General features: G+C 46.8%; 1 pseudogene; it reads right to left on the minus strand.

The window, feature by feature from the left end:
* Positions 1 to 4,381: 4,381 nt before the first annotated feature.
* On the minus strand, positions 4,382 to 4,516 carry LOC137350752 (U2 spliceosomal RNA; annotated as a pseudogene).
* Positions 4,517 to 15,630: the final 11,114 nt, after the last annotated feature.

Consider the following 15,630-nt stretch of genomic DNA (forward strand, 5'->3'; position numbering starts at 1 on the left):
CAGATTCCCTCCGCAAACGCCATTTTGGAAACACGTCCATCATGTATGTGTGTGATATTCTGTCAAAAACCTTCTCCTGGTCCAGGCTGATGAGGCAGGTGTCCACCCTCCTATCCCGTACATAGGCGATTGTATCCCTGAGTAGTGCGAGACTATCGGAGATCTTCCTGCCAGGTGCAGTACAGGTCTGATCAGGGTGGATCACCAACTCCAGAGCAGACTTGACTCGACTGGCTATGACTTTGGACAGAATCTTGTAGTCAACATTAAGCAGTGAGATGGGCTGCCAATTTCCAATTTCTGCCCTCTCACCGTTCCGCTTGTCAATGAGGGTGATGATGCCTTTCCTCATGGATTCTGATATGCTGCCGGCCAGGAGCATACTCTCGTATACTTCCAGCTGGTCCAGGCAAACCCAGTCCCACAGGACACAATACAGCTCTACCGGTAAGCCATCGCTTCCGGGAGTTTTATTCGTCTCGAAGGACTTGACGGCCTTTGTCAGCTCATCCCGAGTTAGCGGCTTGTCCAGTCTCTCCCTCCTGCTGTCATCTAAGACCTCTGTGATAGATGACACGAAGGACTGGGAGGCTCTTCTGTCTGTGGGCTTCGCGTCATACAGCCCAGCATAAAAGGATTTGCTGATCCTTAGTATGTCGGACTGCGAAGATGTTACCGAGCCATCTTCTTCCTTCTGGCTGCTGATAACAGAGCTCTCTCTGTGTAACTTTTGGAAGAAGTAATGCAAGCACATCTCATCCTGCTCAATGGGGTGGACTCTGGACCGGAAGATGATATTGGAGGTCTCCGTGGCAAAGAGCGAGGCCTGCTTTCTCTTCACCTCTTGGAGGTCCTCCTTGACCTCAACCCCCATCGACTGCAGACGGAGCAGATTTTGCATACTTTTCTGGAGTCAGGACATTTCCCTCTGTCTCTCTCTCGCCCTCTGAACACCTTTTGAGGAGAAAGAACCTCTTGATGTTCTCCTTGATCGCGTCCCACCAGTGAACTGGAGACTCAGGAGGGGTTTCATGGTTCTCCAACCTTTGTAATCCCTTTTAAGTTCCTCAACGTTCTCTGGGGTTAGCAGTGTAGCATTGAGCTTCCACATCCCTCTGCCAACCCGCTAGTCATCCTGTACGTGACAGTCGGCCATTACGAGGCAGTGGTTGGACAAGAACACCGGCTTGACGTCAATGGATCTGACCGTGACGGCATGGGCCACAAACAGGAAGTCAATCCTGGAATGGGCAGACCCGTCCAATCTTGACCATGTCTATCTACGCTGCACTCCGTCTGCAGGTTTGCTGAATACGTCGTGCAGTTTTGCATCTTTTACTGTTTCTATTAGGAATCTGGACATAGCGTCCAGTTTGCTGTCGTCTCTGCCAGATCGCCCAGCTGCATCGATGATGCAGTTGAAGTCACCGCCTAGGATGACTGGCCTGCACGTTGCCAGCAGCAATGGTTGATGGCAAATGTTCATCCTGGAGTTTAGTTACTAGTGGTGTACCGCAAGGTTCTGTTTTGGGGCCACTGCTGTTTGTCATTTTTATAAATGACCTGGATGAGGGTGTAGAAGGGTGGGTTAGTAAATTTGCGGATGACACGAAGGTCGGTGGAGTTGTGGATAGTGTTGAAGGGTGTTGTAGGGTACAGAGGGACATAGATAGGCTGCAGAGCTGGGCTGAGAGATGGCAAATGGAGTTTAATGCGGAGAAGTGTGAGGTGATTCACTTTGGAAGAAGTAACAGCAATGCAGAGTACTGGGCTAATGGGAAGTTTCTTGGTAGTGTAGATGAACAGAGAGATCTTGGTGTCCAGGTACATAAATCCCTGAAAGTTGCTACCCAGGTTAATAGGGCTGTTAAGAAGGCATATGGTGTGTTAGCTTTTATTAGTAGGGGGATCGAGTTTCGGAGCCACGAGGTCATGATGCAGCTGTACAAAACTCTGGTGAGGCCGCACCTTGAGTATTGCGTGCAGTTCTGGTCACCGCATTATAGGAAGGATGTGGAAGCTTTGGAAAGGGTGCAGAGGAGATTTACTAGGATGTTGCCTGGTATGGAAGGAAGGTCTTACGAGGAAAGGCTGAGGGACTTGGGGTTGTTTTCGTTAGAGAGAAGGAGGAGGAGAGGTGACTTAATAGAGACATACAAGATAATCAGAGGGTTAGATAGGGTGGATATTGAGAGTCTTTTTCCTCGGATGATGATGGCAAACACGAGGGGACATAGCTTTAAGTTGAGGGGTGAAAGATATAGGACAGATGTCAGAGGTAGTTTCTTTACGCAGAGAGTAGTAGGGGCGTGGAACTCCCTGTCTGCAACAGTAGTAGACTCGCCAACTTTAAGGGCATTTAAGTGGTCATTGGATAGACATATGGATGAAAATGGAATAGTGTAGGTCAGATGGTCGGCGCAACATCGAGGGCCGAAGGGCCTGTACTGCGCTGTAATGTTCTAGTTCTAATTCTAATTCTAATTCTAAAGACGGTCAACCGTTCGCTGCATTGAAACGGGGCGTACATGCTGATCAACCAGAGCGAAACATTGTTGTACATTACATCTGCGATGAGGAGGCGACTGCCCACCACCTCCTTAACTTTGGAGATGGTTAAGTTACCTCCCCGCAGCAGAAGACCCAGGCCGGAGGAATGGCAATCATTACCCCCTGACCAGATCGATGGCCCGTGGGACCACCATTGCGACCACTGCCTGTCGGTGCTGAGATGTGGTATTCCACACTCCTGCAGAAACAGGGGGTCGGCTTTGACCTTGGCGAGGTAATCCATCGCATAGTGGATTTAATGCTACGCACATTAATTGAAGCAATCCTTATACCCAATTTTTTAAAGTTAGTTGTTACTTCCCATACCATTTGTCCTTGCTAGTCCCAGTCCTTCAGGATGTTCCTGTATACCCATAGTGTACGCAAGCTGTTTCTCACTCGTTGGGCTCAGAAACCCCTCCTGGTTTTTCATGCAGGGTTTCTTCCACTGAGGTGACATCGGTGGGGGGGCGGGGGTCTTGTTGGCAGCAGGGATTGGGATGTTCTCTGCTGTTCCCCTCTGTTCCTCCTCGAAAACATCACTGCTGCCGGCTTCCCAGAGCAGAAGTGCGCCAGATGTGTCTTTGCTCTCAGTGTCCCAGAGCTGGGATGTGTTGGCCATGTCGCTAGGTGTGGCGCTTTGGGTTTGGGGCTTGACAGGCCCATCACAGCTTCCAGTACCCGGGGGCTGGGGGGCTTTATCTTCCAGCTCTTTTTGAGTTCTGCCACTTCTTTTGAAGGTGCTGTCGCTCTGGCACTTCCTCATCCAGTGAAGAGGAGCTGCTGTAGTCTGTCTCAGACGGTAGCCTCCTCTTGCCACTGGTTTGGGTGGTGGCCTGTTCCGCTTTTGGAGGTCTTTTCTTTGTGGTTTTCCTTTGGACAAACTGCCACTGACCTGTTTGTCCATCTGCTGCCTCCTCCTCCATTGATTCTGTCTGTGGAGGAGGGGTTTCCGGGTGCAGGGTAGGTGCCGGGTTGCTGGTTTCAGTTGCCTTCCCTTTCTTCTCCTTCTCAGGTAGAAGTTCCTCACTGCAGAGAAGGTTGCTTGTCTCCTTTCCAACACCGGACGCCTTCGTCGAACCTTCTCCCTGCCTTTCCTTGGACCTTGCCGCCTGAGCATAACTGAGGCAGCGTTTGGGGCAGGTTTTGTAGAGATGGCCTGCCGCACCGCACAAGTTGCAACACTTAGTCTGCTTACAGTCCTTGGTCTGATGGCCTTCCTTCTTGCAGTTCTTGCAGACAACCGTGCTGCAGTTAGCTGCCACGTGACCAGATTTGCCACAGGTGCTACAAACTTTGGGCTGCCCAGCGTAGACCAAGAAGCCTCGACTTCCCCTGATAGCGAAGCTGGAGGGAGGGTGGATGATGGCTCCATTGGCATCGACCTTCAAGGGCACCTTGACTTGCCGCTTATTGGTCCAAATCCCAAAGGGGTCCTTGACATCAGTGCTGGCCAACTCGACGTACCTGGCGAGAAAGGTGAGTACATCCACCACCGGAACATGGGGGTTGTAGAGGTGAATTGTCACCACCCGGTCACGTTGTGACGGAAGTGTGAAGAGCGGCTCCGCTGTGAGGATCGACAGCGGCGCCCGGTCCCCTTTCTCCTTGAACGCCTTCAGGAACTTGATGCATCCCGCCACATTCTTGAATGTCATGTCGATATACCCACTGCTGGGGAAATCCTGCAGGCAGAAGATGTCCATAGCTTGAAATCCACAGCAATCGATGAGGATTTTCTTGATGAAGAAGGTGCGATCGACCAGTGCATCTCCTTCCTTGTCCTTCACCACCACCCGAATGGTGTTCTGCACTCCCTGGCCTGAAGCTCAAAGATTGGTTATAGCCATTTTACTCAAAGCCTACCCAGGATCAAAAGCCACTGATCATGGTTTCTCCTCTGCCAAGTAAGTACTGATAAGAACAGATACTACACTTGATCTTAGCCAAAAGGCTGAGAAGCTCCACCACTGGCGGTCCTGCCTTCAGTTGCCTGGACCCCAAGCTACTGGACATAGATTTTCCAGGAATTCGCTTCTTTACTGGACTAAAATTGGAGGCTTTTTCGATTTAAAATATTCTGTCAGGTCGACAATTTAAGCCAATGCTTGGCTGCATTTTCTAATTCAAGGCTCTGCGATTGGTTAAGACATGTGAATAAGAAGAGGGTGACCAATCAGAAGTGGGTTCGGGTGAGCGTGGGCTCAAACTGTGTGAATTCCAGGTCCCTGAATGACTGAGCTGAAACTCTGTCCAAAGTCATAGCCAGTCGAGTCAAGTCTGCTCTGGAGTTGGTGATTCACCCTGACCAGACCTGTACTGTACCCGGCAGGAAGATCTCTGATAGTCTCGTGCTACTCAGGGATACGATCGCCTATGTACGGGACAGGAGGGTGGACACCTGCCTCATCAGCCTGGACCAGGAGAAGGCTTTTGACAGGAAATCGCACACCTACATGATGGACGTTCTTTCCAAAATGGGGTTTAGGGAGGGAATCTGCAATTGGATCAAACTGCTCTGCACGAACATCAGTAGCGCAGTCTCAATCAATGGGTGGGAATCGGAAAGTTTCCTGATCCAATCTGGAGTCAAACAGGGCTGTCCTCTCTCCCCTGTCTTGTTTGTTTGCTGTGTTGAACCCTTTGCTCAGTCTATTAGGAAGGATGCGAGCATGAGAGGGGGTGACAATCCCAGGCAGCAGAGGCACTCAAGTGTGGTGGTCACCCGAGCCATTTTCCGCTTCATCTGGGGATCTAAAATGGACCGGGTCCAGAGGGACACGATGTTCAAATCTCTGGTCAAGGGCGGGAAAAATGTACCCAACGTGGCCCTCATCCTGATGACCACCTTCGTGTGCGGCTGCATCAAGCTGTGTGTAGACCTCCAGTATGCAAACTGCAAGTGTCACTACGTGCTGAGGTTCTATCTGTCCCCAGTGTTGCGAAGGATGTGCCTGGTCACATTGCCGCGGAACGCTCCATGTAGTTGGACCGTGCCGTACCACCTATCCTTCGTGGAGCAGTTTCTGCGAGAAAACACCTTTGACCACTGATCCTTCAGGCAGTGGTCTGCACGGAATGTTCTCAAGGCCCTACGGGAAAAGGAGATGGGGTATCCTGTTGGATGGTTCCCCGAGCAGACCACCAAAGTCATTTGGCAGAATGCCTCATCACCAGAACTTTCAAACAAGCACCAAGATGTAGTTTGGCTGGTGGTGAGAAGAGCCTTCCCCGTCAGATCCTTCCTGCACGCCCGAAGACTCGCCCCCTCCGCGCAATGCCCCCACGGTGGCTGTGGTGGGGAAGAGACGGTTGCCCACCTCCTCCTGGAATATGTCTTTGCAAAGCAGGTGTGGAAAGAGATGCATTGGTTTATGTCGAGGTTTATCCCAAGCAGCTCTGTAACACAGGAGTCTGTGCTCTACGGGCTGTTCCCAGGGACACACACCGAGACAGACATCAACTGCTGTTGGAGGACTATCAATTCGGTGAAAGACGCCCTTTGGTCTGCCCGAAACTTGCTGTCTTCCAGCGCAAGGAGTTGTCCACCACCGAATGTTGCAGACTGGCACATTCCAAGGACCAGGACTACGTGCTGAGGGATGCACTAAAGCTTGGGGTAGCCGCAGCAAAGGCTCAATGAGGAAAGACCACAGTGTAAGGTCCCCCCACCAGGCTGAACTGAGGGGCTGGATCCATGGGAAACCCCTCGAACTGTATTGGGAAAATTTTCATTTGCTGTAAATGTAAAACTGTAATTGGCATGACAAATGTGAAATGGAAGGGTTGTGAAGCAACTCATGATTGTGTTGAAGGAAAATGATCTCCCTTGCAATGTTTGTATTTTTTGGTGCTGTTTGAAACTGTTTGGCAATGTAATTTTTACAGATTTTTATGAATAAAGTATATTTTGGAAATTGGTCAGTTTCACAAAACCCTGTCAGTTTCAGTGCAGGAAACACCGTCTCGGGGGAAATAACATCACAAGTGGGTCTGGTTCCAGTGACCGATTTAACGGCTGCTGCAAAACTCCCGGATTCCCTCATTGCAGCGAAATCATTTTGAAATTCTTTGAAAACAATGAGTGATTCTGGAGGAGTGATGTGGCTTTTCACTGAGGGCATGTGTCGACTGGGGAAATAACTAACTGTCGAGCCTCAGGCACTGTTTACACAGCCCGTTTACAAAATCAAATCCACTGCACATCCTTGCTGCAAATGAAATGTCAAACTCGGGGATTCCAGTTTTATACCCGAACACAGCAGAGATTTATTCCAGTCAGTTCTGAACAGCCTATCCCATCTCCCGTTTCCAGGTCACTGCTCTCTCTGTGAGGCGGTGGGTGGCTCTTGTTGTGTGTTTGTGGGAAAGGGGCTGTTTTCTCAGCCGCCGAATCCGCAGAGAGTGCGGCCCTGCCGTTTCAGAGCGTACACCACATCCACGGCAGTGACCGTCTTGCGCTTGGCGTGCTCAGTGTAGGTGACCGCATCCCTGATCACACTCTCCAGGAAACCTTTCAACACCCCGCGAGTCTCCTCATAGATCAAACCCGAGATCCGCTTGACCCCACCACGGCGAGCCAGGCGGAGGATTGCTGGTTTGGTGGTGCCCTGGATATTATCACGAAGCACTTTGCGGTGCCGCTTTGCTCTGCCTTTGCCAGGTCCCTTGCATCCTTCACCTCTGCCAGACACTTTTTCCCAAAAGTATACTCCATTCATAAAAATCTGTTTAAAAAAAGCTTTACAAAACAGTCCAAAACAGCACCAAGTTGACATTCCAAAAAGCGCAAAGGAAATCAGTTTTCTTCGATATAGGAGTGAGTTGCCTCACAACCCTTCCATTCCATTTTACATGCCATGTACATTTTACAGCAGACCCATGTTGGTGTAGACAGCCCGAGGGGTTTCCCATGGGTCCAGCCACTTAGTTCACTCTGGTGGGAAGACCTTACACAGTGTTCTTTCCCCATTGAGCCTTTGCAGCGGCCATGATCCACAACATGACTGATTACTGCTCCAATTCCATATTTTGAAGCTAGCTTCAGTTCACCATTTGTGTGGTAATGAATGTGTAGTGTGTCACTGATCGAGCTTCTCTTACAGGCATCATTAGCATCTTGTGTTTTTGACCATTTCCATTTCACATCTTTCTTCAACAACTTATGTAGTGGAGCTAACACCATTGCATGCTCAGACAGAAATTGTGAGTAGTATTGGACCATGCCGAGAAAAGATCTAAGCTCAGACACATCTTTTTGTCTTTGGGGCTTTGACCATAGCCTCTATCTTCTCTTTCACTGGCTGGAGTTCTTTTCATTGATTTTCAGGCCAAGGTACACCACATGAAAAAACATGCTTCCTGTCTAACTTCAGCTTTCAAAGCCAGTCTTTCCCCATTATTATTGGTTTGTTGACATATCTCACTACCTTGTAGGGGAGAGGCTGGCATAGCAGTAATGTCACTGAACTGATAATCTCAGGACTCAGACTAATGCCCTGGGGATATGAGTTTAAATCCCACCATGGCAGCTGGTGGAATTCAGATTCAATTCATTAATGAATAATATAAAATCTGAGTAGTGGTGCCATGCAACTATAATTGATTTTCATTAAAACCCATCTGGTTCACTCATACCCTTTACAGAAGGCAATCTGCTGTGCTTACCTGGTCTGGCCTGTATGTGATGGTGGCCCACAACAATGTGGTTTACTCTCACCTGTCCTCTGAAATGACCTAGCAAGCAATTCAGTTGTCAAGGGCAATTAGGAATGGGCAATAAATGCTGGCCTTGCCAGTGATGCCCGCCTCCCATGAAATAATGAATAAAAAACAGGTATCTTGAGGGGCCTGCCCTTATGTTGCACATTACACTCCATTTGCCAACACATTGCTAACACCTCACCAGAGTAGGTTTTCAATTGAGCTGTGCTCTCAGTTAGAGGTACATCACTGACTTTGCTCCCATACATTTCTCTATTCATGATGGAGCAATCCATGGTCGTAGCAATTTCCTGTTTATTTACCAACAACATTGTACAAAAGTCTCCATCATTTGAGTGATTGCTAGTGGCATAAATGCTGTCCAGCCCTTGCTCCTCTTTGGTTAGGCACTCTGGATTCACTTCAAGATTGTGAACTCCACCCTTATAACATCACTGTTTTCCATTACCACTGGAATTAGTTCCCTTTCCTTCTTTGGCCTCTGCTTGACAATTAAAACATTTTGCATTTCTGTACTGACATGATTGTGCTGTGTGGTTGCCCTTTTGGTGATAACAACACTAAACTGCTATAATTGGCACTCTTCTGGCTATGTCTGTCCACTTTAGACTTGGCTGAAGCACTTTAACAATGGACAGAAGCCTGTACTAGTTACCAGCATGGGATAAAATTCCCTAACATTCTTTGATGCCATCTCCATGGAATCAGCAATCTTACACACAATCTCAAATGTAAGATTTTGTGTGTTTAGTAACTTCGATTGGATTCTTTTGTTCACAAATCCACACACAAATATGTCTCATAATGCATGGTCTAAGAATGTGCCAAAGTTGCAACGTAATAAAAATTCTTCAGTGCCACAATATACTCACCAACTGCTTCACTACTTTTCTGATTTCTGGTTCCAAATTTGTAGCATTCTGCTATCTCTAGTGGCTTAGGATTGAAATGTTCCTCCAACTTGGTGATTTTGTTTTGACTGGCACATATTTTGCTTTGTTCAGAGCAGGAAGCTTTGTCAGCATGCCATACACTTCCAGGCCAATTTCCACAAGCAAAATTGTTTTCTTTTGCTCAGGAATTGCCTTATTCTGAGTCTTGACCGCCTCACCTTCCAGTCCCAAAATATTCTTAACTCTAAGAACATGCCCATTCTTTCAATACAGGAACGGAATGTTGCTCAAACCCTCTCATACGTTGCCATCTTTCAGCTGTATCCCATGGGTACAGCCAAATTTCCTCAATGAGCACTAAGACCCTGCGGTATCCTATTCAACTCAGGAGATAATCTGAGGCTCAGGCTGCCCACAACCCAGCTAAATTCTCCACTATCCGAGCAACTAAGTCACCAGGCTGATCTTGTTTACTGCAGTCCCTGCTGCTGTTTTCTGCCTATATTTACAGACTTTATCTTCCCCTAGTTGCCATTTTCTCTATAATATTCAGGTGGGTCGAGCAGAGAAAATGGACACCAAATATGGCCAGTTCAAATAAGTGTTTATTCACGCCATTACATCATCACGTCATTACATTATTAGCATAATATACAAATACACTACATATGTGAATCACGTCCTGATCACTTTTACTAGATATGTGTCTGAATAAGTGGAAACCCCTCACAATAAACACTGTCACCTTTCAGTGTTTTGTGGAGAAATTTCACGGCGTGACTTATGTGATTCCCTCATTTAATGTGTTTGTACTAATTTCAGAAAAATATGGAGATGCAAATGACTTACGAGAAATCGTCTAAACATATCTTCATGTCTGGCACTCACTCGCAAAGAACTGCAAACTCACAGACTCAGAAAGAACCCGGAGATGGAAATCAATGTTCAGCACAGCTAGAAAGATCTGCACTAATCTGTAGCTCAAAAAACTCAAACACTGTATTTTGACCCTTTGATTTAGTTGGTCGAAGCACCTCTTTAATGAACAGATCAATCCTGGATTCAAATCCCCTTAAAGCCTTACTGTAACTTGGTTTTCCAACTACTTTATTGAGCAGCACAATAAGACAGGACAGTAACAAAAGCAAAATACTGCAGATGCTGGAAATCTGAAATGAAAACAGAAAGTGCTGGAAATACTCAGCGGGTCTGGTGGCATCTGTGGACAGAGAAGCAGAGTGAACCTTTCAGGTCTGTGACATTTTATCAGAACTGCTGAAATGTTAACTCTGCTGCTCTCTGCACAGATGCTACCAGACCTGCTGAATATTTCCAGCACTTTCTGTTTTTATTTAAAACAGGACTCGATCTGTCTTTGCTGAGCGAAGGATTTCGGAATGGATGTTTGACGATTGTCCCTTCTTGTACAGAAATTCACTGCAAATACTATAAAGGTACCTCAGTCAACCACACCTCCTTTGAGAGAAATTTGTTCATCATTGCATTTGATCTGAAAACCACTCTTGACATTAATCTCACTGAATCAGAGTGTGACGGATTGTATCTGTCAGTGTGTTCATGTCACTATGTGCTGCTTTCTACTGAGTCTGGGACACGATGCAAGGTGGAGGATTTGTCCGAGTTTTGGATTATATTGTCAGTTGAGAATGATAAAAACTGAAAGGAAGCAAATAAGAAATCCTTGTCCCCAGATTTGAGAATCTGTAGATCTGCTTTGGGAAAGTGAATCAGAACAGAATGAAGGGTGAACTGTCTGATTGCCCAGAAGTGATGAAGACACAGCTCAGTCAGCACGTTCTAATAAATAGGAGATACTGGAACGGCTGGCTGTACTTCATGTTGATAAGTCATTAGGACTGGATGGGATGGAACCAAGACTGCTGAGAGCTGTAAGGGTGGAAATTGCCAGAATCTTCTGATTTTTATTTTTTGGATTGACAGCTGCCAGCCATTTGTTTGTCGCAGGACACAATAACGGACTAAAGTGTATTTGCACCGAGCAAATATTAACGTCCCACATCTGCAGGTTTCTTCCAAAACATCGGGAATTTCAGCCTCGATCCTCGGACCTTTTATGTTCTCTTCCACTGATATTTTGTCCCCTAATTAAAATTGATCCTGGGAAGTCTGTCCTCTGAGCGGCCTGGCACTCCGAGTTCCTCTGCAGACATCCGGTTGCTGTTGGTAGACCAAAAGATCCCGAAAACCCGAGAAGAAACGTCTCCCAGAGCCCTCCGAGTGTGTCTCCATTAGACCATGCAGCCACTACCTGTATAATGGATAGCAATGGTGAGGAGTATGAGTTATTTCAGTGCCTGCGTTTTGTGGAAATAGAGGATTAAAGATTAAAAATAATTAAAATCACTGAATAGATCCTCTGTGAGCAGGACTCAAACCAAACTCGGATAAGTCCAGTGGATTTCAATGTTGAAAACTTTAACCACTGGACCGTGGCAGCTGAAATCACACCCCTTTTATACAGACCGAGAATCATCCTACACTGATCCACTTCTGTTCATTTTTGTGTCCTGGGACAAAAAAGTTCTGTGTATCTGTCAATCAAAAAATGGTTGGAAGGAACTTCATTTATTCAAATACCAGCAGCCGCCAGTTGTCAATCAACTCAATCCCTTCAGCAATAGAGAGGGAGAAAGAGAGAGAGAGACTGTTCGAGAACTTCCTGCATTCAGTCCTGACCCTGTCACACTCAGCAGCTTCTCACCCAGACCCCACTCTCATCAACACTGAACATTGTTACCGAGACCCTTCAAATACTGTTTATAAAATGAATAAAGGTTCAAAGTTTATGACAGCTGGATTGAATGGAACCAAGTTTAATAAACTTTTCACTCTGACTTGATAACCACATTAGACAGTCCTTCAATTGGTAGCAAAGTTATCAGCTGTAAGAATGTTTTTACTGAGTTGAATAATTTCTGTGTGAGGAATGTTCCAGCATCATAAATGAATCCATTTGCAAATTGTTGATGGAAAGTGAGTGGTTTTATTGAAGAGGGTTTAAAGGAGGATGAGAGAATCGTGTGTGACAATGAAGTGGAATCAATGCAAGTAAAATTAGCAGGAACTGGAATGAAGGGGGTGGGGATCCCCTGGTCAAATGGACTGATTGCAGAATTTTATAAAGATTTCTTTCATAGAGATTTTAACTCCATTTTATTTTTGTTATTTTTTTTCATGGGATGTAAGCATCGCTGGCAAGACCATCATTTATTGCCCATCCCTAATTGCCCTGGTTTTGGTGAGCTGCCTACTTGAACCACTGCAGTCCATATGTTATAGGTACACACACAGTGCTATTAGGGAGGGAGTTCCAGGATTTTGATATGCCCTAGGGAAGGGACGGTAAATTGTTCCAAGTCAGGATGTGGATTGGAGGGGAGGTTGCTGATAGTAGTATTCCCATGTGTCTGCTGCTCTTGTCCTTCTAAGGAATCAGGGGGATATCTCTCCGCTGGTTAGAGACATACCTAGCAAAAAGGAAGATGGTTGTGGTTGTTGGAGGTCAATCATCTGAGCTCCAGGAGATCACTGCAGGAGTTCCTCAGGGTAGTGTCCTAGGCCCAACCATCTTCAGCTGCTTCATCAATAACCTTCTTCAATCATAAGGTCAGAAGTGGGGATTTTCGCTGATAATTGCACAGTGTTCAGCACCATTCGTGACTCCTCAGATACTGAAGCAGTCTGTGTAGAAATGCAACAAGTGCTCGACAGTATCCAGGACTTATCCAATGACCACTTTCAACAAGAGAGAATCTAAGCATCTCCCTTGACATTCAATGGCATTACCATTGCCGAATCTCCCACTATCAACATCCTAGGGGCTACCATTGACCAGAAATTGAACTGGAGTAGCCACAAAATACTGTGGCTACAAGAGCAGGTCACAGGCTAGTAATCCTGCAACGAGTAAGTCTCCTCCTGACTCCCCAGAGCCTGTCGACCATCTACAAGGCACAAGTCAGGAACGTGATGGAACACTCTCCACTTGCCTGGATGGATGCAGCTCCAAGAACATGCAAGAAGCTTGATACCATGCAGGACAAAGCAGCCCACTTGATTGGCACCCCATCCACAAACATTCACTCCCTCCACCAGCGCGCACAGTGGCAGCAGTGTGCACCATCTACAAGATGCACTGCAGCAATGCACCGAGGATCCTTAGACAGCACTTTCCAAACCCACAACCTATACCAACTAGAAGTACAAGGGCAGCAAATGCATGGGAACACCACCACCAGCAAGTTCCCCTCCAAGTCACACACTATCCTGATGTGGAACTATATTGTTGTTCCTTCACTGTCACTGGGTCAAAGCCCTGGAACTCCCTTCCTAACGGCACTGTGAGTGTACCTACCTCACATGGACTGCAGCGGTTCAAGAAGGCAGCTCACCACCACCTTCTCCAGGGCAATTAGGGATGGGCAATAAATGCTGGCCTAGCCAGCAACACCCACATCCCATGAATGAATTTTTAAAAATGGTGGTAGAGTTCACGTGTTTGGAAGGTGCTGTCTAGGATTGTAAACACTGCTGCCACTGTGCACCAGTGGTGGAAGGAGTGAATATTTAAGGTGGTGGACGGGGTGTTGATCAAGTGAGCTACTTTGTCCTGGATGGGGTCGAGCTTCCAGAGTGAAGTTAGAGCTGAACTCAGCTAGGCAAGTGGAGAGTATTCCATTACACACCTCACTTGTGCCTTGTAGATGGTGGACACGGTTTGGTGAATCAGGAGGTGTGTTACTCAGAGAATAACATAAAAGGTGTTGCCATGGTTACCCACATGGGTCCTAGTTATGCCTGTCTTTTTGTGGTGTATATCAAACATTCCTTTTTCCAGTCCTACTCAGGGCCCCACACCCCAGCTCTTTTTCCGGTAGAATGATGACTGTGTCAGTGTCATTTCCTGCTCCCGCCCGGAACTGGAAAACTTCATCAACTTTGCTTCCAATTTCCACCCTTCCCTCACCTTCACATGATCTATCTCCGACACTTCCCTTCCCTTTGTGACTTCTCTGTCTCCATCTCTGAATTTAAGGCTGTCCGCTAATATTCTTTCTAAGCCCACCGACTCCCACAGTTACCTTGACTACACTTTCTCACACCCTGCTTCCTGTAAGGACTCCATTCCATTCTCCCAGTTTCTCCATCTCTGACACATCATTTCTGATGATGCAACCTTCAACAACAGCAGTTCTGATATGTCTTCCTTTTTCCTCAACCGAGGATTCCCCCACACTGTGGTTGACAGGGCCCTCAACCGTGTCTGACCCATTTCCTGCACTTCTGCCCTCATCCCTTCCCCTCCCTCCCAGAACTGCAACCAAGTTCCACCCGACCTGCCTGCACATCCAAAGGATCATCCTCCACTATTTCTGCCACCTCCAGCATGATGCCATTACGAAACACATCTTCCCCTCCACTGCCCTGTCAGCATTCCCCTTCCCATGGCCTCTTCCCATATAATCGCAGGAGGCATAGATCCTGCCCTTTTACCTCCTCTCTCCTCACCATCCAAGGCCCCAAGCACTCCTTCCAGGTGAAGCAGCGATTTACTTGTACTTCTTTCAATTTAGTCTTCTGTATTCGCTGCTCACAATGTGGCACCTCTACATTGGGGAGACCAAACGTAGATTGGGTGACTGCTTTGCGGAACATCTCCGGACAAACTGCAAGCATGAACCCAAGCTTCAGGTTGCTTGCCAATTCAATTCACCACACTGTTCTCATGCCCACATTTCTGTCCTCGGCCTGCTGCAGTGTTCCAGTGAAGCAAGCTCCAGGAACAGAACCTCATTTTCTGATCAGACACTCAACAGCCTTCCGGACTGAACATTGAGTAAAATAATTTCAGAGCATGGCTGGATCTTTTTTTATTATTTTATTTTATTTTGATTGATAATTTTTTGTTACCATGTTCCTGCCTGAATCTTGGTTTTTCAAGTTTGTGCTTTTGGAGAGAGCTGTTCATTATTCTGTCATTAACACTGTCTGTACACTAATGTTTTGTCCTTCACTGCATCATTAGCACTCTCTCTTTGTCTTTGCCGCATGACCTGCTTGTCAGTTAATCTCTCCTGCCCTAAAACTTTTTTTAAAATTCCAAAATATATTTTATTCATAGAAATCTGTAAAAAAACAATACATTACAAAACAGTTCCAAACAGCACCAAGTCAAAAAATACAAACAGTGCAAAGGAGATCAGTTTCCTTCAATACAGGAGTGAGTTGCCTCACCACCCTTCCATTTCATTTTTCATGCCATATACGTTTTATAGCAAACAAAAATTTTCCGGATACAGTTCGAGGGGTTTTCCATGGATCCAGTCCCTCCGTTCAGCTTGGTGGGGGGACCTTACACATTGGTCTTTCCCCATTGAGCCTTTGCTGCGGCTGCCCCAAGCTTTAGTGCGTTCCTCAGCAC

This window comes from Heterodontus francisci, chromosome 35 (genome assembly GCF_036365525.1).
Source record: "Heterodontus francisci isolate sHetFra1 chromosome 35, sHetFra1.hap1, whole genome shotgun sequence".
Classification (NCBI taxonomy): domain Eukaryota; kingdom Metazoa; phylum Chordata; class Chondrichthyes; order Heterodontiformes; family Heterodontidae; genus Heterodontus; species Heterodontus francisci.